The sequence below is a fragment of the Dermacentor andersoni genome, chromosome 3 (genome assembly GCF_023375885.2).
Source record: "Dermacentor andersoni chromosome 3, qqDerAnde1_hic_scaffold, whole genome shotgun sequence".
Lineage (NCBI taxonomy): Eukaryota > Metazoa > Arthropoda > Arachnida > Ixodida > Ixodidae > Dermacentor > Dermacentor andersoni.
In genome coordinates, this window is record NC_092816.1 from 133,207,096 (window position 1) to 133,232,236 (window position 25,141).

Consider the following 25,141-nt stretch of genomic DNA (forward strand, 5'->3'; position numbering starts at 1 on the left):
AAAGAACCCCAGGTGGTCGAAATTTCCGGAGTCCCCCACTACGGCGTGCCTCATAATCAGAAAGTGGTTTTGGCACGTAAAACCCCATAATTCAGTTCTATTCCAATTCTGCAATCAGCCCTACGCGATTGGTCAAAAACTTTCTTGGACCGCCCCGACATCACCTGGCTGTGGCGTGACGTCATGAAAACCGCAATAGCTCCCCACCTGATATGACGTGTACACATTGATTATGCATTATTTGACCACACAAAAGCAAAATAGTTATTTCAGATTTGACGTATTTTCTCCACCAACCCTCCGCTGTTGGCCAAAAGCTTTCGGGCTGCACCCACTTCACCTGCCTGTCACGGGACGTCACAAAGCCGCAAAAACAAAACCGTGTTAAAGATGCACTAATATGCCGAACAAAACTGAGTTTTCTGAATAGCCGCAGGCTCCCTGTTCCGAAAGGAATAAAGGATGGCTGCCGCCGATCGCTCATGCACTGGCTACCCGCACCAGCCGGAAAGCATGTGTTTATTTGCGTATAATAAAACTTCTTGCGTGGCCGCGTAACCTTTTCGAGCACTTTCGGCACGTTTAAGCCCTTGTGCTGCCTACTCTTCTTTGCTGAGGATCCATTTTAGCGTCATTTTTAAGCTTCCGTTGCACGCCGCCGCGATTTTCGACCAGCTACCACAAGTTAAATAAGGGAAAGAGGAACAATTGCAGACGCAGGCGCCAGCCCCTTTATCCGGTTATCGATTTTCAGTGCAGTGGCTCGGCTCCATCAAATTTCTCTCCACTTGGGCGTGCTCCTCGCCTCCTGCACTCTAAAAACTAGGGAGTGTATCGCAGGAGTAAAGCGACCGATTTACTCTTCAAAGCGTTGTTTTACTCTCACAAAATATCGAGTGGAGTGAAATGCGTGGTTCACTCCGTCACCAATGAGAGAGTGAAATGTGCTTTCTACTCTGCCCTTCAAAGAGAGAGTAGAATGCCCGTTCTACTCTTGCGGCAATAGAGAACAAAACGTAACGTAATCTTCTGCTTGAACTGTAGGAGGCTGGCCCCGAAAATAGCAATGTATCACTCACATACGCTGAGCAAAGAACACACGGTTTTGCTTCTAGCAGGAACGCTGAGCGAGCGCTCTACTTTTTCACTCGGAGTTGCTCCACCGTGCTCGCGCGCTCAACATCACGGAGCAGCACAGCACCGGAGAAAGGTGATCAGTCCAGTGAGCAGCTACGAAGGCCATCCGAAGGGATGTCGTGTGCCAGCCATCTCGCGTCGCCGCGAAAAGACGACAGTCGTTCGTCATTCATTGGGTATAACAACAAATCCTCCACGGTAAGTGATTTCTAACTTAGGTTGTAATTCTGTTTATATGACATGCTATCGCCAAGAAGTCGTCGCGGCGCCTAGTTAACGCGATTGACAACGAACTAGGCAAGCGCGCTGTGTCTCTCGATGTCAATCGAAAAAGCCAGTCGTCGCGATAACTGAATGTGATTTTATCACTTGCCGCTATCTGCAAGAGCTTTGAAAATAGCAAACGCTGCCAGAACCCTTATATTTTGAATAAGACGTGAGGCGAGAGGACGCTTAAAATGGTTTCTTCACCAGCCCATAATTCCGAGCCCATGCGGAGCGTGCTTAGGGTGCATTTTGGGTGATTAAATTTATGCAGTTTGACTGTCTAATGTGTGCGAAACGCTTTTGAAATGAGGCACATAACAGAAAGCATCATTTTGCTGGCGGCATGCTTTCGTTATAAATAAGCCGCGCACTTGACGGTGTCTCGCCCATGGTAATCTGCAACCACTGAAGTTACGTGCAGCGCCAGTGTCCATTGGGCGCGTTATCTTGAACTTACTGAAAACGCATGAGGAATTCATGTTTTATGCTGAATAAAGTATAAACCCCATATAAGCAGTCTTGCGCCCGACAGCTATAAGTGATGTGATGGAGATGGCTGTCGCGTTTGCTCGTCGCCCACAAGTCCTACTCCGTGCGAGCGACGACCTCGAGCTACGTCTCCCCGGTGTTGCCGGCATGAGGGCTTCAAATACGCGTCAAAACTAGCGGCACGCGTGCTTTAGTAACTTAAGTTGATATATTTTACTGTAAAAACCAGAATAAAATATTACGGAAGGTGTTGCAGTAGGCACTTATCGATGCACGTATAAACATCCAATCGTTTTCTCATTCCGTGTGACAATCGGTAGTATTTGACTGATGCACATCCAGCTCCGTCTTCGCGCTATTGACTAGTCGCTCATATTACTTCCGGGAGACGAGCGACGGTTTCTAGATTTCCATAACCGAGCGATCTGTTCAAGCGACGGCTCGTTTTGCCGCTCGAAGCCATACGTAGCTCGTCGCCGTCGCGCACTAAATCGCTCTCACGGGGTTTCGCCCTAAGACTGAACTGTTTTTGCTTATGTATTGAAATGGTGGGATTATATGTCTAATTTGATATCTCCTATTGTGGTTTTTGAACACGATGTGAATCTGAAGGGGTGCGTATGTCAACGAAGTCGGCGAACTGTCAAACAGCGAGTTATGCATCGGCATCGAATATTACTGATGCCGTGTCGAATTACAATGGCACGGACGCTTTGCATATGCTTAATTTTTTGGACACTCCTGCGGATTTGCTAATATGACTTGGCGTTTCAGAGGTATGTCCTATGAAGAGCTAAATCACCCTTCCACTGGGGGTGTCAAGCTTAATGTGTAACAAAAATGTGCTTATCGCTTTAATATTCTTAGTGAGGAAATAAAGTATCAAAATAAAACCTTGCTTTATTCCGTGTTATCATCGTCTGTCGTAAACAAAACAAAAACTTACTCTAATAAACTAATAACTGCGGTCTAGCTGCAACTTATACATGCCTTCAAGAATGTAAAATGCTAGACATTAAATTGCAGCACTAGTTGAGTCTGCCAAATATGAATGCCATTGCGCACCTCATAAATGAAAATACTTTCAGGCCTTTTAGTAAACTTAGATGCAGGCCGCAGTGAACTTTCTTGTCATCATTGAAATGTGGGTAAGCTTGCCATAACAAGCCTTGTAGCCCTTTTTTTATAGGCATATGCAGTCATATCCATTGAACTTGAGGACAATATTTTCATCCTTACTGAGCATTATGTTTGCAGCTATGATATGGCTTGAGCAGTGGCACAACCAGAGATGGTGCGTGGGGCACACTGGGCACGTGCTTAGGATGTGTCTCAAGTGCTGTTTGCGACACACAAGGCTAATGACAGACTTATGACATCTGACAATTACCAGTATTCTATATATTAGCAGGATTATGTTACCATTGGTGCTGAACAAGGACGAAATTTTGGTTTTTCTTTTTTGTTTAAATCTAAAAATTGATGTTAGTTCAGTAGTTGACTGTTGCAGTCATTTAGATGTTTCGCATGCAGTTCAGTTGGAAGACTAAGAGCTAAGACTTTCTTTTAGAGCCATCACCTTGACTGTCTTGATGCTGTTTTACACCATGTCCTCGTGTTGAGTCTTGCACACGATATTTTTCAGGCACCCGATTTAGATAACGCAAGAAGGCAGCTACAAGGACACAAGCATGTCAAAGAGCCAGCCCAGCTCGTCTCCATGTTGTGCAGAGCAGCGCACGCCAAAGAATCAAAATACATTGCCATGCGATTTGGACAAGAAGACTAGAATGTGGGTATACTGTGCGTACCATTTGACTGAATGTCAACAAAATCGAAATACAGTGTCACACCAAGATGAAAATTCTCACGTGCTCTAGGTAGTCATCTTAACATGGTATACTTAGGTAATGTCTCTGATGGGAAAGTTAAAATCAAGTATGCTCCCTGGAGACAAACACATGGGAGCAAGTGTCACTGAAAATTAGGAAATTTGTTTTAAAAAAAGCTGATTAGTTTTGTGAGAAGTGAGTGTTTTTTGTCTTGCCTCTCAACAGATAAATCCATGTGATAAAAAATAGGGGTACAATGAAATTGCATATTTGCTTCGTGACATGATACATGCAATGAGTACGGTGCCCGTGTTTACTATAAAAAGCAACAGCTCATGCATGGTTAGTTGCTTACATACATTGAACAGCACGTGATTGCAAGGGTGCAAATACAAACCACTGTCATTCTGTATTTTAAATACTGACATGAATCAGACAGATTTTCATGTCTTCCCTTTTAACTACTTTTTACACCTAATTTTAGAAGTATGGCTTCCTTTTAGGTCCCAGAAAGAGGAAGCTTTGGTTGAAGAGAATCCCATGTTTAAACAGTCATTATCGTTTATGTGAATGCTCAGGAAACCAGTTCATTAGAACCACTCGTGCCTCCCGAAGTGAAAGCAAGGAGCAATTAAGGCCTTTAACTGTACACCGTGGTGCACACCTTACGTCTTAGAAACCAGAGAGTCGCTTGGAATTGAAAATTATTTTTAAAATGTAAAATTGTGGTTTCTCCATCTGTGAAATAGTCATATGAAAGCTTCTGGCACGTATTTGATATTTGCATTAGGGTGACTCAATCTACTCGCCAACCAAGTATGCTAGTGGAGGTAGAGATGCGTTCAATGCAAACAACTGAGAGCATCTGTGTAGAACACTTGTTCATCAATTGGCGGATGCGAACATACAGTGTTAGGCAAAAGCTCCTTACTTTGATGGCTTCTGTAGACATAATTTTTGTAAGGCAAAATAAAATTAAAGCATTTTTGCACATGGTGAATTTCTGGACTTAAGATAGAGTGCAGAGTGAGGCGATGTATTAATCTTGCCAGACATATATGTACTTGTTTTGAGACGAACAATCTGTGTAGTGCGATAATCTTTCTTACTTTAGCGCATCTTAACCACTTCAGTAGGAAAAAAGCTTTGGTTTCAGATAGTTGCTTCATTGTGAAAATATATGCATAGTCGCATGCAAAATCCACGTGCATGGAAGGGATATTTGAAACAGATTGGTGCCATTATAAATTTATGCTTTGCTTCTTTTTTGTCTTTTTCGTGATCTTCCCTGCCTGAACTTATGTTTATGTCACAATTGACGCATATTCATCACATCTCTATGGTTCACATCTGAAACCATGCTATATTTTAGTTAGATTGCATATTCAATTAGTAACAATAATTGATCACGTAATTATGCAAGCTGCTCCTCAGAAATATAGCATTCTTACCATAGTCGGAATGAAAAGCTACCATACATGACAAGAAATTTGATGCGCAAGATTCTAACACCAATGCTGCTTGCAGTTTGGTTTTCTACTCATTTGCTACACGCCAGATAATATTGTAAATTTAATATGATTTTTATGAAAGTGTAACGGATCAATGCCAACTGCACCAGGAAGCTGCTCTCATGAGGAGGCCGACTGAACAGGGAAGATGATACGCCTCTGTACCGCCTTGAGACAGGGCAGGATATTGCTACAGAACCACGACAAGCCACAATTAGAAACAATGGGGTGCAGCGCATACATGAATAACTATCTGAAACATAAGTAAACCTAGCTAGACCTGCGGCCTCACATGAGAATGTACAACACATTTCTAAATGCACTGTAATCTCAGTCAGGAACATCCATACACTGAACAGGACGTTGAGCTGCTGTCTTGGAATATGGCACACAAAAAAGTTTCTCGCACAATTTATCTACATTACCAGCCCCAAGCTTACCGGCTCATCTGGTAACCTATGCCTTCTAAGTAAACGCGTTTTGTGCCAGTAATGTGGCGCACATTTCACTTCGGTCATAGTGTCAATACTTTGTAAGTTTGCACACCTTTGTTCTATGTTTAACTTTCCATTCTCTACTTTATTTCTGAAAACAAGGAGCCAATTGAAATTAAAGAATATTTCTACACTAATACTGATGAAACTTAAAAAAATATACTTATGTTTTATTACAAGATGTGTTCTGAAGTTCATGGGCATCATTGTAATCTGATGTTATGTTTGTCTGTATGTTACTCAAATTATTATTGAGTTTGTCTTGTGACTGAGCAATAAAGATTTTGACCTTTTAAGAGAAAATGTTTCATTTGAGTAACCCAGCTACTACAGGTTACATCCCATTCACCAAGCACAAGTGCAGGAGCTGCTTATGAAGCAATCAAATATTCCCCTCATGTAAGTATTGCGTATTCATTCTAACGTGATCATGGATCTACATCGTGCTTTCACACTATTGGGAAGAGTACTAGCACTTTGTTCTGAAGGAGTGCAAGCACTCTGTATGGGGGAGCAGAAACACGCGGCTTCGAGGAGTAGAAGTACTGAGTTTGGAGGGGTAGAAGCACTCGGTCGGGGGGAGTACTATTACACCTGCGGGGAGAGTATTAGCACTCCGGAAGAGTACTAGCACTCCCTTGCGGTGGAGTAATAAAACTCTGTCAGGAAAAGTTGTCCTACTCTCTCTCAAAGAGGGTCGATCTACTCTCTGAAAGAGAGTGAAATATGGGACAAGCAGATACTCCCTCAAAGAGAGTGCCCGGAACTCTCTTTGTTTTTAGAGTGTGTAAGCCAATTAGGTAAGACAAGCCGCTCAGCGTAAGCAATGTTATTCGTTTTTCAAGCAAACAAAAGTGACCTCGTATGAAAGAGCAGAGCGTTTGATTGTTCTGTTCAGCTGTTCAGCTGTTTAGTTTGATTGTTCTGCGGGTGACTGCCCGATGCTTACATCGGCGGTTACGCAACATTGACGTCAGGAGATAGGAATAAAAACATATCGGAATAGTTTTATGTTATCTGGCCCCTGATTAAATGCTGGAGCTTCTCCGTACGCCAAGCCATTTAGCGGGGTGTGATGTGACCACCAAGCTAGTGCGAATGAGCTCGAATCTGTTCTGTGTTATGTGACAATACATCACAAGTTAAACTTGTACGTATAATACACGCTGAATATGCAACAGTATGTATATTTCCAAGGCACACAAACGGCTTATTCGAAAAGCGCGGGATGTACAACGCCTTCTATTTAGCACATTAGATTGCACAGTTCCGTCCTGTGAAACTTGACAGTCCGGTTTATATAGCACAGAATTTTCCCCGACCAAGAACCTCTAAAAGACAAAGGCCCCTTAAAAAAATAGCGCATCATACTTCATTTTTAGGGGGCCCTAGATTCCCTCGTGAGGTTAGAACTGGCGAGGTTTACACAGTGCTGAATAACGGCCCCGTGCGTCCTCTGTGACAGAGGTTTTCCAGATAAGATGAAATACGGGGTAGGGTTCCTAAATCATATGGACATAGCGGGCAAGATTGAGGAAATCTACAGCGTGATCGAGAGCGTGGCCGCCGTCGTAATAAAGCTAAATAGGATATATGAACTAAATGTATTACAAGCCTACACGCCAACCTCCAGTCATGAAATGAAGAAATAGAGTAGTTTTCTGAATGTGTTGTTAAGCAGTGAGGCATACTGTTAGGAATGGCCGTACGGGGTGGCAACGTGCCAGCTATCAGCCCGCTGCACGTGTTCCAATCCCACCAGACGGGGCGCACTTCGGAGAACTGCGAATGGCCGGCAGCTACGTGGCGCGCGGTCAGCTCACGAATGTGGTACTCCGCCGCGCCACCCGGGACAAAGCAGAGTTCTCCGAAGCCCTCTGACGTCGGCACCGAGAGCTATGCGGCACCGAGACTTCTACGAAGCCCTCTGACGTCGGCTCCGAACATTCGAACGCGTGAGCCTTTGTGTGTGTGGGCTCGAACGTGTGTGCCTTTGTGTGTGTGGGCCGTCCTGCGGGCGGGGGGGCGGCTAGTTTCCAATGACTGGACGAACGTTTCCGTCCACTGGGACTCCGTCCACGGGGAATCCGTCCACGGGGAATCCGTCCACGGTGAATCCGTCCACGGGGACTTCGAACGGTGACGTCGAACGATGACGTCGAACTATGACGTCGAGCGGAGAGCTTATAAGCAGCGTTTGTCGGCTGCTAGGGTGTGCTCGTCGTCGGGAGCTGAGTGCTCGTTGTCATGCTCGAAATGTAGTAGTGAGCTGTGTGCTCGTAAGCTGTTTGCTGTATGTTAGTCTTGCGGGCTCAATATGGGAGTCGCGCTAGACTGCCAATGTATGTCCTGTTTTAAATGTTAATATGCTAATAAACCCTGCTCGCCTAAGTCCCGGCGAAGAATCAAGATCATCCCTACATCTACGACCGCTCCAAATCTAATAACTGAATGGCAGCGGTGAGATCGGCCTACGGCTCGTAAATCGGCCTACGACTCGGAGACAGCAACGGCAGCTGACGGACGTTGGCACATGGTGACCGACCGGTATCCTGATCAAGTTGGAGGCGACTTGAGATTGACCACCTCTTGCAACTGACTGGATACGGCGGGGAAGGACTGGTGATATGGTGCTGCTTCAGTGGGTAAGCGTTTGGTTTTGGCTGTAAGATTTACCAGGCTTCAATTTCTCTGTGTTTTTGGATTTGATTCGCTGGGATCTTTTACTTGTATTCTGATTTGCGTGGGCATCGCAGCAAGTATTGTGTGACAGCAGAGCCAAAGCTTAACGTAGCGACCATGGTCCTAATGTGTTTGACGGGAGCTGACCTGTTGTGGTTGTGTGAAGAGATCGAGGTAAACTTAGAGGAGGACTTGACGGAAGCAGAAATTCGTAAGGCAATTCTAGAAAGTAACAAGGATTCGAAATTCATAGAACAAATGGGTAAACGAATTCTAAACAAAAAACGGCAACAGGAAGCAATTAGGTAAGAACAGGAAGAATCTAAGCAAGAACAGGAAAAAGCTAGGCAGGAACTGAAAATAATTTCTCAGGAAGAAGTAACGAAGCAGTACATTGATAGAAGTAACGAAGTAAGTACAGAAGTAACGAGGCAGTACATTGATGCATTGAACGGAGAGATTCAAGGTTTAGAGCAGTTAATCGAGCAAAGTCAACAGCGGCTTGAAAAATATGTAGGCTGGACGCAGCGAATACGGCAGGAAGTCGACAGCAGATTTCAGTCGCAAGCCGAGAGAAGTAGTAGTACCTGTGAGAGTAGCAGCACGTTCACAGGTGAACTCGTAGTGCTAGCAGCTAACGATGCCTTAGTGGCAACAGAGGCCGTTAAAGGCCAGAGTGAGAGCGACGAGGTGCTGTGCCAACAGAGGACTGTAGAGACAGCTAGGCCAGCTGCGAACAAATTGGCACAGTTACCGCGCGTGTGCGTCGCATCTCATGGTAGCGAGGTCGTTAGCGAGGTACAGAATACTACGGACTTGACAGACGCGGGCACCCATGTCGAGTCGAGCCAGTCTAGGTAGCCTAGAGATGGATGATTTAATTAGGAATCATTCGGACTGTGCGCGTGAGACAGCGCTCGAGACCGACGGGCTGTGTGGCGATGCACAGCATGAACTGGGTAATGCAGTAGAGGGCAGTTCGCAGGAGTGCGAGTTGCATAGCTTGAGTAAAGACTGCTGCATTGTGCCAGAGTCGGTTGAGCTATCCGCCAGTCGAGGCAAAGAGAGAGTCGAATTAAATGAGAATCACTCAGACTGTGCGGGTAAGAGACCGATCCGGGCCGATGAGATGTGTAACGGCCAGCACGAGGCGCCAGAAGGCGACATGAAAAAGAATTCCAAGAGAAAGCGCCGCAGAAAGAAGCGCCCTAAAGATCGGAATGCGGTGGCTAATGTAGCGGAGCCAAAGACGGCGACAGGCGCGAAAAGGCAGGGCGCGGAGAAAAGACAGGTGCGGTCGTGACGGACGATGTTGACGCATCAAACAGGTTCGAGCCACCGGTCAAAGGGGGACCGAGAAGCATGTTCTGCACGGACGCGGACAAAGGGCACGGGGCAGTTATATTCCTCGCCGTTCCGTAGTTCTTTTCGAAGCTCAGCGTGCAGTACGAAGAAGCGCAAGGTGGCAAGACGAGACCAGGCGGGGAGTAGCGACGCGGTCACTCAAGTTTGTGAGGAAAGAGGGGCGCCAGGACGCAAATTGGCAGGAGACTGTAACGTCTTGGGGGAGCTGATAGTGAGTCAGCCCTTTTGTTGTTCCTCGGTAGCCAGAGTAGCTTTCAAACCGCGACCACCTCGGGTACGGCTCAAAGTATGAGTCGGTCGTAAACATTTGAAACGGGAGGCGAAGGCAAATTCGGTAGAAGTGAAACGTGTTGTTTTGTTTTATTTTTGAACATTTGCAAATTTTCGCGATTTAACTTTCTTTCACTAGGTAAAAGTATGAGCTTTGTTTGGGTTTTGTTAGAGAAGCTCGAGATTTGAAAGACGCGCTTTTTGTAAACATGTAGTATCGAGAGATGTTCATTAATGAGTAGATAGGCTTTCTTCTCTTTGTGTGTGCGTGAGTAACATGAAGGTCAAGGTTATCGTTGAGAGGCCTATCGTAACGCGCGTGTGTGTTATTTAACCTTCTTTTTTTTAACTGTTTTTGAATTTTGTAAGGTTAAGCGCGTAGATTTTCAGTAAGTGCGTGATTTGCACTGAGAAGAGCTCATAGGTCCATTAGCGCGTGTCCTGTGCGGACGGAGGGAAGCAGACGGTTTATGACTTGGTTGTGCTCATGTGTGTCGAGGGCAGCCGTATTCTGACTTCTCTAGTAAGCGTGCGTAGAGCTAGTTATTAGAAGACACATTTGTTCGAAGGTTCCTCTGTATTGCGTAAGTTACGCAAGTTTGGTTGATCGGTTAAGGAACGTGTCCTGTGTGGACTAAAGGAACAAATGTGAGTCAGCGTGATGAAAACTTTGTATGATGCAAGCACGTGTTCGGAATAGGGACCACAAAGCTAGCGCGATTGTATTTACGTACCTGTGGAGTTGGCCAGACTGTTCAGTGGCAACAGTACATGAGATAAGTACGCCACTGTGATAAGATAAGAAAACGCTGTTCGCGAAGTTATGCTGCTTAAGTTATGTTTGGGTATTGGTGTTTGAAAGCCTTCGGTTTAATTCTGCGTAAACCTTTACTCTTGTGCAGCGCGACGGTCGGGTTTGGTCGAACTCAGGAAGAACGTGAACACTCGCTTTGGCGGCACAAAATTTTGGGGCAAAATTTGGGATTCCCAGTTGAGTGACTTGCATTGAAATTGTGATAGGAAGCCTGGTAGGTTAACAGCTAATTCCGGGCTTTTGAACGCTGAGCGGTGTTGTGTTGCCGGGTCGACTCTTCTGTGCCAGTTGTTGTAAGATGGTTGAAGGCATTCCAAGTACGCAGGGGTTGCAGAGAGCAAAGCCATCGTCTTGCTCGCCAGCCATTCTCTTCCTGCCCAGCGGTTGCCAGCACTGGCCAGGCGAGATTTTCCTGGCCATGGAGGAGCTGTTAGGAATGGCCGTACGGGGTGGGAACGTGCCAGCTTTCAGCCCGCTGCACGTGTTCCAATCCCACCAGACGGGGCGCACTTCGGAGAACTGCGAATGGCCGGCAGCCACGTGGCGCGCGGTCAGCTCAGGAATGTGGTACTCCGCCGCGCCACCCGGGACAAAGCAGAGTTCTCCGAAGCCCTCTGACGTCGGCACCGAGAGCTATGCGGCACCGAGACTTCTACGAAGCCCTCTGACGTTGGCTCCGGACATTCGAACGCGTGAGCCTTTGTGTGTGTGGGCTCGAACGTGTGTGCCCTTGTGTGTGTGGGCCGTCCTGCGGGGGGGGCGGCTAGTTTACAATGACTGGACGAACGTTTCCGTCCACTGGGACTCCGTCCACGGGGAATCCGTCCACGGGGAATCCGTCCACGGGGACTTCGAACGGTGACGTTGAGCGATGACGTCGAACTATGACGTCGAGCGGAGAGCTTATAAGCAGCGTTTGTCGGCTGCTAGGGTGTGCTCGTCGTCGGGAGCTGAGTGCTCGTTGTGATGCTCGAAATGTAGTAGTGAGCTGTGTGCTCGTAAGCTGTTTGCTGTATGTTAGTCTTGCGGGCTCCATATGGGAGTCGCGCTAGACTGCCAATGTATCTTGCTTAAAATGTTAATATGTAAATAAATCCTGTTCACCGAGATCCTCTCTACGACCTTCAACTCCTTCAAATGGTGGCAGCGGCAAGGTCGTCCGACGACTCCTACATCTGATTGACAGCGGTAGGATTGTCCGACGAATCCAATAATACTCAGTAACTCAATCCACTGTAGGCGTTGCTGACTTTAACGCGAAAGTTGGAAGAAACTCAGCTGAGAACACGTGATCGGCAACTACCGCATCGGCTCTAGAAATAGTAGGGGAGAGATGCTGGCAAATTTAGCGGTAAAGAATCGACCTCGAATAATGAATTTCTTCTTCGGGAACCGCATTAAAAGAAACTGGAGCCGCGCAAGTCGTAACGGAGAGAAAAACAGGATGCCGATTTCACACACTGCGCCGATCTCAGCATAGTACAGCTTGTAGATGTGTATGGTATGGTAAACGGCAGTGATCACAGGTTAGAGCAAGAGAGAGATCAGAATAAGAAAGAGCAATATTAGTCAAGAAGCAACAGATAAAGCTAGACGCAGTCAATAAATGCATGCTTGTGCTCGTAAACAAATCTGTAGCTTTAGAACACTAGCATGAAAATAATATTTACGTAATTTGTGAAACCCTAAGTAGGTCGATTTGAGAGGCAGCGATTGAAGTTGGAGGTAAGGCACCAGATAAACCCTCACAAAGTAACAAACGACTTAATAAAGAAACGATAAATCTATGAAAGTGTCTAGCTCAAGAGATCGCATAGAATTTGCTGAAGTACCAAAGTTGATAAACGAGCAGAAACGAAGTGACACGCGAAACTAGAATGGTCAGAATGATTAAGGAAGCAGTAAAAATGGACAAAGCCTGTATCAGTGAGAAGAAAACGTGCTACTGGGCAGGCCAAGGTGCATTTATTAAAAAATCAGCAGGATGATGCCATCAGCAATTTCCATGGCATAATAAAGGCAGCAGAAGTTTTCTATACTGAGGTGTACAGTACTTGAAACGGCCACCTAGCCTTCACTGGAAGTGGTGACGAACTGGACAGAAAGGCAGTTTGTGTAACTAGCGAGGAATTTAGAAGGGCTTTTCGAAACATGTCGCGACGAAAAGGGCCAGGAGAACATCAAATAACAGTCGATTTAATCAAATATGGACAAGATATTGCGCTTGAAAAGCTCGCAACCCTTCATGCGCAATTGCATCGTGACTTCAGCTTACCAGAGGCCTTAAAGAATTCAAACATTATAATAATCCATAAGAAGGGAGCCTTATAGAATTGAAGAAATGCAAGCCAATTAGCTTGCTTTCAGTACAGTAGAAAATATTCAATAAGGTAATTCCCAAGATTATCAAAGCAACACTTGACCAATCAACCAAGAGAGCATGCTGGCTTCAAATAGATGCATTCTACAATGAATCACGTCCACCATTATTCAGCTAAATTGGGAATCTGGGCAGCTCAAGCAACCTCTGAAACGATTTTCATAGATTATAAAAAAGGTGTTTGGTCCAGTAGAGATAGCACCAGTCAAGGACCCATTGCGTAATCAAGGAGTACAGGAAGCATACGTGGATATCTTCCTAAATAGCTGCAGATTTCGCAGCGACCCACATTCCCCACAAGGCCAGTGGGAAAACACATATAAAAAACAACAGGTCAGCTAGGAAGACTCCATTTGCCCTATGCTTTTCACTGCACGGTTAGAATAAATAATCAGTCTATTTGCTTTGCAGATAAACGTTAACTATCTAATGGATAAATGGCAAACATCGTTCGGTTGGTTGCAGACGAATTTTAAGAAATTATTGACGACCCTAACGAAGAATATGTAAGATTAAAGTAGAAGATTAATAAACAGATGACAAAGGTAATCTTCAATGGCCTGGCGAGCAAAAAATAGTTAATAATTGCTAGTCAGCCTCTAGAATATCTGCAGGAGTACATTTATTCAGGTGAAGGGCTGAGAAGACCGTGATCAATAGGTTCCTCAGAAAAGCTAGCCAACGTTTCGGTAGAAGGACCTATTTTATTAACACATGGAGCGAAACTAAGATGTTAACAAGGAAGCTTGCCACTAAAATTGTAAGGCGTAGTGCTAAGAGATAATTACACAGACGTGTGGACCAGAGACGAAACTGAGAGCCGATAGGCTGATATTAGAAGAAAGAAATGAAGCGAGGTAGGTAATGTAAACCGTGAGGCGAACGAGCGGCCGAAAATTTGAGTTACAGAATGGGTTCCAAGAGAAGGGACGCGCAGTCGAAGACGGCAGAAAGTTTTGTGGTGTGCGGAAATTAGAAAATGTGCAAGGCGCACCTTCGAATCAGCGCAACAGACGCTCATTTGGATATTGCTGGAAGAGACCTTCGTCCTGCACCAGATATAAAAATGGGCTGATGATAATGAGGATGATGATATTCATATATGTTTCCTTCGTTTTCTTAGTTTGTAATATTTAACCTACCTCATCTTGGGCCACTGTACGTACTCCTATCGTTAGCCACTCATCTAGGATGATTTTGCTCTTTTGTTACATAATAGGTTATAGCATGTATATGGCATACGCCTTTCACCATCATTGTTACCACCACGAGCATCACAGATAGCCTTTAACATCGCTGTGTCGGCGTTTCATACGGTGGGTGTGCCTAATGTGGTGTTTAAATTTAGGCGTCGCTTGTGAGCGATGTACAGCAGAAAGATAAACATCGCCGGAGATTACAGTCCTGTTCAGTGCAGCATCATTATGTTTCTTCGGTGGCATACTAAAAATCATTCGTGCCATCGTCGCTATTCCATCCCTTTTATTGTCGTCGTCGTGTTGCTGATGTCATGGTGTACCTGACAGATTAAGCGATATTTGAATAAAAGAGAACGTATGTTTCGAAAAGCAACAAGCGCAAAATCTGTTGAAGCTACGTCAGAATATTTATCGTTTTCTAAAGAATGTGCATTAGATATTGAGGCTTCCAAATATAAGATTTTCCACCCGCATATTTCGCAATTTCCAGAAACAGATCCAAAAAAATTTGGAAGGTCATTTCTTCAGCACCTACAAAAGAGTTCCCTGTTTTTTACACTGAGTCTGGTGCTGCAATTGATGTCATGGATGTTTCTGATCGGTTTAATTTATTCTTTTGTAGTGTATTTAATGACGAAAAGCCTCTTTATATGTCAGCACAGTCTTCTTATAGTTCTCCATTTATGGAACGTATTACCGTGGCAAGTGACGGTAGTGTGAAAGCTATTGAGTGTTTGCCATCGCTTTCTAGTCCTGGTCCTGACGGCATTTGTACTTAGTTACTAAAGATGACAAAGCACAATTCTGCTTTTATACTTCCACTATTGTTTCAACAGCCTCTCGACACCGCCGCAATTCCAGACGACTGGAAATTGTCACATGTGATAGCAGTATATAAAACCGGCGACAAAAACAACCTAACAAACTGTAGGCCTATATACCTTACGTCTGTTGTATGCGAAGTACTTGAACACGTGTTATCTGCTCAAATCATGCAGTACATGGCTAGCAACCACATTCTATTTGCAAACCAGCATAGTTTTCAGCGAGGTCGGTCATGTGAATCCCTGCTTCTTGATGTACAGACATTCACCGCAACCTTCACGAACTTACACAATGTCACGCCACATTTATACATTTTGCTAAAGCCGTTGACCGTGTGGCGCATAACTGCGTGCTACATAAAATGAAGCTGATTAAAGTTGACAAACAAGAAATAAACTGGGTTAAAGAATATTTAAGTAACAGACGACAAGCCGTCGTAATTGATAATGTACATTCGTCATTTCAACCTGTTCAGTTCGGTGTGCCTCAAGGTTCCCTTTTGGGTCCCAATTTATTTTTAATTAATATAAATAATATTCTTCAGTGTGTAGACTCGCAAATCCGGCTATATGCCGCGACGGCGTTTTGTATCGGCCGTTAAAATGTAAGGCTGACTCTGTTAAATTACAAAATGACTTGAACAGGATTGAAAGATGGTGCTCAGACTGGCAAATGAGCGTAAATACCTCAAAAACTAAAGTTATGAGATTTACTACTTGCAGTGAAACTACGAAGCACACATACTTCCTTAATGGTGAAACTCTAGAAACTGCAGAATCATTTAAATATCTGGGTGTTTATCTTTCTTCGGCTTTGTCTTGGCATAATCATGTGGTTTGTATTGTTTCCGCTGCATCTGAATCTCTTGGCTTCATTCGTCGTACGCTTCGTAAGGCTAATAGTCCCAAGCTTCTTGCATATACTACCGTACTTCGTTCAAAGCTTGCGTATGCCTCATTCATATGGAACCCGCACCAAACGCACCTTATTACCAAATGTGAATCTCTTCAGAACAAGGCAGCGCGACTTATTGCAGGCAACTATTCACAACATTCAAGCATCACTAAAATAAAGCACGACCTAGGACTCGTCCCATTGCAGCCTAGAAGAAAGATATCTCGGTTAAATTTCTTCCATCAGCTTTTTCATCACCTAAATATCTCCTCTCAGGCACAGATCTTACCTGTCAAAAGGAAATTCGCAAGAATTGATCACTAATTTAAGGTCGAACAACCATTTTCATGCACTAAACTATTGCTATTTTCATGTCTGCACTTAGCCATTTCGGAATGGAATCATCTCCCAAGTAATAGAGCCGAAATAACTGACCATAATATATTCAAACACTTAAAGAAACGTTCGGAAATTAGAAACATTAGCATTTCTTCTTACATTTCTTCAGATGTCAGAGGATGTAAGATTATTGTTGTATAATGCAAGAATTATTGACCTATGATGTCGAATGAGAAGAGATGCAAAGGTTGCATAGCATGTACGGCTTCATATAAGGATATTCGACTTACATGCACGTTGCCTTATACCTTTGTATATCAATTGCTATTCCCCCCTCCTATGTAATGCCCAAGCTAAGCTTGTAGGGTAAATAAATGAAAAAACTAATCATTCACACGCTCGCGTCACACCAGGATCACAAGCTACCTGTCAATTGCTTGGTATGAGATTATTTCCCACAGTGCAGCACGATCAGCAAAGCTTCTATAGTAACTGTGTTAGTCATTGTCTCTAGGAAAACGTTGAAACAGGAAACAGTTGAATACGCTAAAGCTGCGACAAACTGTATAGTGCTCTTACTTGATCGCGTTGACACGTACACCATACGGAGCATTCTCTGAAATGAAATAAGGGGGAATGGTGACAGAACTCAAATCACAATGAATTATTTTTATACAATCAAAACTCCATTTAACGAAACCTGATTTCACGAAGTTCCCGATCTAACAAAGAAATTTCCATTACCCGGTAAGTACCCATAAAGTTCAATGTTGTCACCAACCGGAATGACGAAACTAGCTTGCATTAAACCCAACTTAACAAACATTTTTTGAAATAATCAGTAATAAAAACTTCTTTCTTTCTCACTCTGACGCATACGAGCTTTTCATTGCGCATGCTCTCTAACGCTATCGCGTTTAAACATCTGGACACCCTAGTCACGGCCCTAGCTTTATTTTGACGAAGCTACACGCCGCACCTACGCACGAAACAACGGACTCAGCAGTCACTAGCACTCTAACGTACCGGATGGCGCTAGGGGTGGTGGCAGTTGGGCCGCCCTCGCGGTCTTTTTACACGCGCAGGTTAGAGGCAAATACAATGTTGCGGTACCCTTTTGATGCCGCTAAGTTACAGTTTTAGATTTCGAATGACCAAAAAATCCCTTACTTGATTTTCCGAACTTCCCGATTTAATAAAATAATTGGAGCGCGTACATTACTTCGTTCAATCGAGTTTCAACTGTGTAAATACAATCGCACGCACACCTATATGAAAAGCGAGAGAGAGAAAGCGAGGACAGGAAAGGCAGGGAGGTCAACCAGAAGGGTATCCGGTTTGCTACCCTACACTGGGGGTGGGGGAAAGGGGAATAGAAAAAGGAGAAAGGGAGAGAGTGAGCACTGAGTACGTGTGGGCGGGACACTATAAACGGTCTCTTAAACCGGTGTATCTCAAGTATTGCAGTAATGCACCATTCGCTTTTCGCGCCAGTGACGGGTGGGGCCACGGTCCGAGTATCTTTGACTCGGTGAAAGGTCGTAAGTCTAGTCGGTGCAAAGTTTCCTGTAGAGGGAGGCGTTGTACATCGTAGCGGGGGCAGGTACACAATAGGTGCTCGATGGTCTCCTCGCACCCACAGGAATCGCACATCGGGCTCTCGGCCATTCCCAAACGAAAGGAATATGAATTTGTGAACGCTACTCCCAGCCACAAGCGGTACAGCAAGGTTGCTTCACCGCGGGAAAGGCTAGATGGCACTTGTAGCCGTAGCGTGGGGTCCAGTTTATATAATCGGCAGTTGAAGGCACCTGAACTCCATAGATCTTACGACTTTTTGCATGCGTGTAGGCGAAGTTCCCTGGCAGCGTCCGACCTCGCCAAAGGTATTGAACGCGTCTGGGTATCTTCGTCGGCAGACCGGGCAGCCTTGTCTGCTAGGTTGTTGCCGACAATGCCACAGTGAGCAGGAATCCATTGAAATGTAATGGTGTGCCCTCTTTCCAGAGCATGGTGGTGCACTTCCCTGATCTCAGATATCATCTGCTCGTATATTCTGTGACGTAATGCAGACTTGATGCTGTGAAGGGCTGCCTTAGAGTCACAAAATACGACCCATTTCTCTGTTGGCTCTTCGGTGACGTACATCATAGCGGCATGGAGAGCTGCAAGTTCTGCCGATGTCGATGTAGTCGTGTGCGACAATTTGTATTTAACTGTAACCTTCTTGGCTGGAGCGACGAATGCGGCAGTTGAGCTGGCACGTGAGGTCGAACCATCGGTATATATATGTATGCGGTCATGATACGTCTGGTGTAGTAATAGGAGCGTAAGTTGCTTCAGAGCCGGCGATGGATGATTGGACTTTTTTGTAATTCCAGGAATATTAAAATTCACTTGAGGCTGTCGTAGGCACCACAGGGGAGATGAAGGCTCTGTCGCCGGTGTAAAAGATGACGGTATGCACTCTTGATGAGCGCTAATCGCTCGTGAAAAGGTCGCTTGAGGTCTTTCGGCTGGTAGGGAGGTCAAATGATGGTCGGGGATCCTTGACAGATGGCGAATGTGCGCCCTGAGAGAGTCGAACACTACGTGTGTCTGGATCATATGGTCCCCAGCGATGGCAATTGTTGCTGCTGTTGACGTGCACTGAGGCAGCCCTAAACACGTGCGTAGGGCTTGACCTTGTATGCTCTCCAAGGCGCGAAAGTTCGTCTTGCATGCATTTGACAACACTGGTAGACTGTAACGTAGGAGTCCGAGAAACAGTACCCTGTAGAGCTGCATCATAGAACGGACTGGTGTACCCCAGTTTTTGCCGCAGAGAAATTTAAAGACCTGAGCAATGGCAACCAATTTCTTCTTTAGATAGACGCAGTGAGGACTCCACGAGAGGTTGCGGTCAATGATTACACCCAGAAAGCGATGAGTCTTAGAATAGGATACCGCTTGACCATTGATTGAAACAGGATACGATGACATTTGTTTGCGCGTAAAGCCAACCAATGCACACTTTTCAGTAGACACGCTGAGGCCTTGTTCTCGTAGATAAGACGCCGTCATGGTTGCCGCCCGTTGAAGCCTGGCTCGTACCTGAGGTCTTGTCACCGCAGAAGCCCAGATGCAAATGTCGTCGACGTATATTGAGACGTGAACTGACCGCGGTAGGTACTCCGCTAGTCCTACCAAGACTAAGGTTGAACAGAATGGGGCTCAAAACTCCACCTTGCGGCACACCACGCCTGATGTAATGTTCCGAAGTTGGGCCGTCTTCAGTCTGTAAGAAAAAGCACCTCTCAGTTAAATAGTCCCGAATCCATTGATACATCCGGCCACCAACTCCAACGGCCTCAAGCGAGTTCAGTATGGCCTCATGGGCGACGTTGTCGTATGCTCCTTTAATATCTAGAAAAAGTGCCACTGATAGGCGCTTGAGGCTTTTTTGATTTTGCACCCACGTTACGATGTCAATGACGTTGTCGATGGACGAGCGACCTCGACGAAAGCCCGTCATGGCGTCCGGATAGATGTTAAATCGCTCTAGGTACCATTCCAAGCGAGCAAGAATCATTCTTTCCATCACTTTACCGACGCAGCTCGAAAGCGCAATCGGACGGTATGATGAGAGCTCAAGCGGAGACTTTCCAGGTTTCAGAATGGGGATCAAGCGGCTTGATTTCTATTGTCTAGGAACGGCGCCGTTCGGCCAAGACTCATTGTAGTAGCTTAGCAGCGCATCACGTGCGTCATGTCCAAGGTGGCATAGGGCAGCATACGTGATGCCATCAGGTCCTGGTGACGACGAACGCCTGCAGGTCGCCAACGCAGCATGGAGCTCTTCGAGTGAAAAGAGCACGTTCATTTCTGGTACACGTGCCTCAGGGATGTCATTCAATGGTGCGTCAGTAATGGTGGCCGCGGACCCAGCAACCCGTGCACAGAACTCTTCAGCCACTTGAAGTTCCGAGCGGAGTTGGTATAGGGCCAGAGCAGCAAAGGGCTTCCTTTGATGCGGAGATGAGCGAAGTCCCCTAACAGTTCTCCATATGTGTGAGAGCGGTTTTCGGGGATCAAGCGGCTGACAGAAAGTTTTCCATCGCTTGTCATCCAGTTTATCTATACGACGCTGTACTTTCTTCTGTATGCGTCGTGAAGCCCTCAGATCCAAGACGGACTTCGTGCGCCGATACCTCCTCTCCGCCCGTCGGCGTTCCGCACGAAGCCTCTCCAGTTCCATATCCAAGTCTGTTCGCCTTGCTGACCTTGTGAGCGAGCAGATGGATGTTTTCAATGTATCTGCGATTGTATCTTCGATAGTGTGTGAAAGGCCTTCTCGACATGCGTCATCCATATCCTTCTTAAATTTTCTCCAATCAACTGTACGCAAGACAGTAGAGGAGCGTTGCTCAACTCCTCTGATCTTTATGTATGTTGGAATATGGTCACTTCCATGTGTTTCAATGTCCGTAAACCAGTGGATGCTCGAGGCAAAACGGCGTGACACCAAAGTTAAGTCCAAGCAGCTACTATAGGTGGTGCCTCGCAAAAACGTAGGGCTGCCATCATTCACACAGCACAAATCATGGTCGGCAGCATAGGAGGCGAGACTCCTGCCTTTGGAATCAATTTTCGTGCTTCCCCATAGCTGGTGATGCGCGTTGAAGTCACCTGTGATAACCCAGGGGCCATTGTTCATCAGTAATATTTTCTTGAGTCGTTCGCCGTCAAAGTGACCCGCTGGGGATATGTAGGCTCCAATTAGTGTGAATGACACATCTTTCTTTTGAATATTCAGGCAGACATATTGGTTGTCGTCGTGAGGCTCTACCGCCTTAGCGACATATGTAAAGTCCGTGCGGATGTAGATGATTACTTTCGCGCTCGCTCCGCATGTGGACGAGACGAAAGATTCGTAACCGGACAGTCTGAGTGGAGTTGATGTATTTGGCTCGCAAATGACCAGTATGGGAAAGCGATTTGTAAAAATGAATTGGCGAAAGTCTGCTATGCGGCTCCTTAGACCCCTAGCATTCCACTGAAAGATCGACGCACTTTTAACTTCAGTGCGGAAGGGGATTATTGGTCGAGCCATGATGCTTAAACGATGCTAGCAAGCACTGGATTTAGTGCATCCAGTATTTGCAGAGCACTTCGAGCTGCTGGGGTTTGCAGCTTGTTCAATATGATGCGCATTGTATTAATTAGCGATTGCAGCATATGAGCCACCTGCTTGTCTTGTTCGCACAATTCACTGACAGTAGACTTCGGGGGTTGTCCAGCAAAATTTTGCTGTGATTCTATCGGTGGATGCTGTCGTTTCGGTAGAGCCGGCCAAGATTCTGCAGGTGTGGTCTTCTCAGTTGCCTTGTTCTTCGCGGTCCTTTCAACAGTGACTGGCCCGGGCGGCAGAGGAGGAGGAGGTGTTGTAGGAAGTGTCATGCGCGTCGCAGAGACAACAGCCTTCCTTGAGGGGCGCCGGCGACGGGAACGTCGCTTCCTGACTTTTTCGGCGGCTTCGCGATGAGATGAATGATCTCTCGCCATCTCTTTCAAGATAGCCATTTCCTTCTTAATATGCGGGCATTTCCTCGAGGAAGCTTCGTGTGACCCTCTGCAGTTTGAACATTTCATTACAGTCGCGCCACATTTATCTGCAGCGTGGGGCTCGGCCCAACGGGGGCATGCTGCCTGATTTTCGCAGACGCTGCTCACGTGTCCCAGTCTCATGCATTTGCGGCATTGAAGAGGTTTCGCAATGAAAGGCCGCACTGCATGTCTGAAGTGTCCCACCTTAACATGCGAGGGTATATATTTACCCTTGAATGCAATCTTCACGCAGCGTGAACTGCCTAGCCGCTTAACATCAACAATGACCTCATCATTGGCTGGCTTGATAAGAATCGGCAAGTCGTTATTAAGGATGGCGACGTCTACGTCGTAGATAACGCCACTGACTACATCAGATCCCAGAGGGATGTACGAGCGCACCTGAATGCCATCGATGTCCGTTACGCTGCGTAGAGTGTTCAGACCAGCCGCATGTTGGACATCAACCGCCAGTAGATTTTTCCGAGTGTTGACTCGAATGTCCGATATTTCATTTGGCACCAGGGCTTGCAGTGACATCGACACAGATTGCCTGTTGAGTAGCTTCATGTTGACGGTGGGAAGCAAGGGCACAAATATGATGGTATTGGCGTCCGGCCTCTGCGTGTGTCTTACTGTTTGCGTGCTTGACGATGAGGACGTCCTGGTGTTTCTTCTCTTCGCTCTGCGGCTCTGCACCAGCTGGAAGTCGTCATCGGAAGTGTCCTCACTGCTGAGAGAGTAGACATGGGTGTCCTCGCTGTCGCTGTCGCTCTGCTGACCGTTCCGCTTCCTGGAGGCGGCCGCCGCTGACGCCGCCGTCGCCGGCAGACGTGCGGGGTCGTCCACTTCCATCACGACCGAGCAGGGAGCGAGGACCAGCGGATGAACTTAGATTTTCACAGAAATAAACTGGAGCAAGGAAGAACAGCTCTGTGTCCCCTATATGAAAAGCGATGCATTTTCAGGAGGACCTAAGAAATTTTAAACTGCGGCAGGGCCTCTTATCAGAATTTGATGAAGGGAATTTTTAATTACCACAGGTATGAACTGAGGTCACAAAATTGTACGAACGGTTAAAAAGTACGTAGGCAAACACATCAACTATAACAGTTATTTGAAGAGGTCGATATTTACTAGACCCTCGCTGTCTTTTACACGTGCAGGCGTGGTGTAGCGTCAATTGCAATGGTGCGGTACCTTTTGGATGTCGCTACGTGACAATCATAGATTTGTGTTTGACGTAATAGATCTGCGGAAACCCGCAAGGTGGAGAGAAGTAAGTAATAATGGGGAAATCAGACATCCACCCTTTCGTAGCAATTGCTACAAAGGAAGCCCACACGGTTTCGACGAAGCAAAAGCCTTGGAGTTCAAGAAACATTCGTCCTGGTCCGGGACCAGGACGAATTTTTCTTGAACTGTGGGGCTTTCTTTTCGTGGAACCCGTATGGGCTTCCTTTGTAGCAATTGCTACGAATGGGTGGATGACTCATTTTTCCTTCATTACTAATTTTAGATTTCAAAGGACCGAAAAATCCCTTACTCGATTTTCCAACCTTCCCCATTTAACGATATAATTCTAGCATGTTCATGACTTCGTAAAATCGAGTCTCAACTGTATTAACACACTCGCACTCACAACACCTAAATCAAAGGTTCTGCATTTTCAGGAGGAGCTCCGGAAGTTAAAACTGCGGGAGGGCCTATTATCAGAATTCGATAAAGGGAATCTTGCATTATCACAGATATGAACTGAGGTCACAAAATCGTACGACTGGTTAAAAAGTGCCTAGGGAAACACATCAGCTATAACAGTTATTTGAAGAGGTTGATAATTACACATTATAAAGCAATGAAAGCAAGCATGTTTTCACAGGCAACCTAGATTACAGTTGACGATAATGCACCTAGCATTCGCTCAATGCAGTGAGGCACCGTATTCCTGAAGTCACGTCTGTTTAACATGTATAGTGGTCATTATAAAACATTCGTTGCTTCGGCTATACGCGTCATTCTCCGACATCGCCCAGCTTTGCTTTTGCACTTGCTGGCCAAGGTCGCCCATGAGCATGGCGGCATCACAACGACTGTATTACGCCAGCGCAGTGACTACGATCGAATGAAAAATAAGTAATAACATCGATGGACGAAGAAATGGAGTGTAACAGCGACGGCATGCCATCAATGGTATGTCAATTCCTAAATGATGGCTGTGGTATAACAATGACAGCGGGGTGATGACTTGAGGTGCAGGAGATGACGACTAGTGCATGCCGATGATGGTGTGACGGTAATAATATAAAGGGAACTGCATGTTGAAGCTGGAAAAAAGAGGATAGCACAACCACGACAGCATGATGACAAGGGTAAGGCAACGCGATGGTGATAGCGACTGTAGGTTCACGATGGCATGAAAACGACGGCACGACAGGATTCAATGACGGCATCATGATTTCGAAAGAATGAGGTACAAAAGAGATGTCATGACGGCATGACGACAATGATATGGCAACGACTGTGCGACGACGATGGCTGATGACTGCGTGGTGAGAGTAAGGTGCCGAAATGCAAATAACGAGGATGGCGGGACCGCGATGGCATCCGACGATGTACCATGACTGAATGACGACGACTGTCTGACGACAATAACATGACAGCGGTATGGTGCAGCGATGACTGTGTGATGGCGATGCCGTGACGGTGGCGGCAGGATGAGAGTCGGATAGCAAACTTACAATTACGACAATGGCACGGCGATAATGGCACTACGACGGTGGCGTGAGAAAGAATGTATGACTACTCTATCACGACGATGACGTTCCGATGATGGCACGGAGAGAGTCGGTTGATAAAGCTGGAATGATGACGATACAACGACCACGATGGAATTACGACCACGAGAATGTACTGAGGAGCCCAAGCTATTGCACAACTTGCACCACCGGGTCGAAGTAGAAAGAATGAAGACCACGGCATTAAAAGGGCGAGACCACAAAGATGGAATGACGACAACTGAATGGCTAGGAAGGCATCGCGACGGCGGTGTGACAACGA

At 45.9% G+C, this 25,141-nt stretch overlaps 1 long non-coding RNA gene across 1 annotated transcript in view; it reads right to left on the bottom strand.

Moving 5' to 3' along the window:
• The window catches only part of LOC140216767 (uncharacterized), a 44,151-nt gene that overhangs the window by 13,843 nt on the left and 5,167 nt on the right, over positions 1-25,141 (bottom strand). Inside the window, exon 2 of the long non-coding RNA XR_011893454.1 lies at positions 17,078-17,114. This is a non-coding gene — a long non-coding RNA (uncharacterized lncRNA). The remainder of the gene's footprint in view (positions 1-17,077; positions 17,115-25,141) is intronic.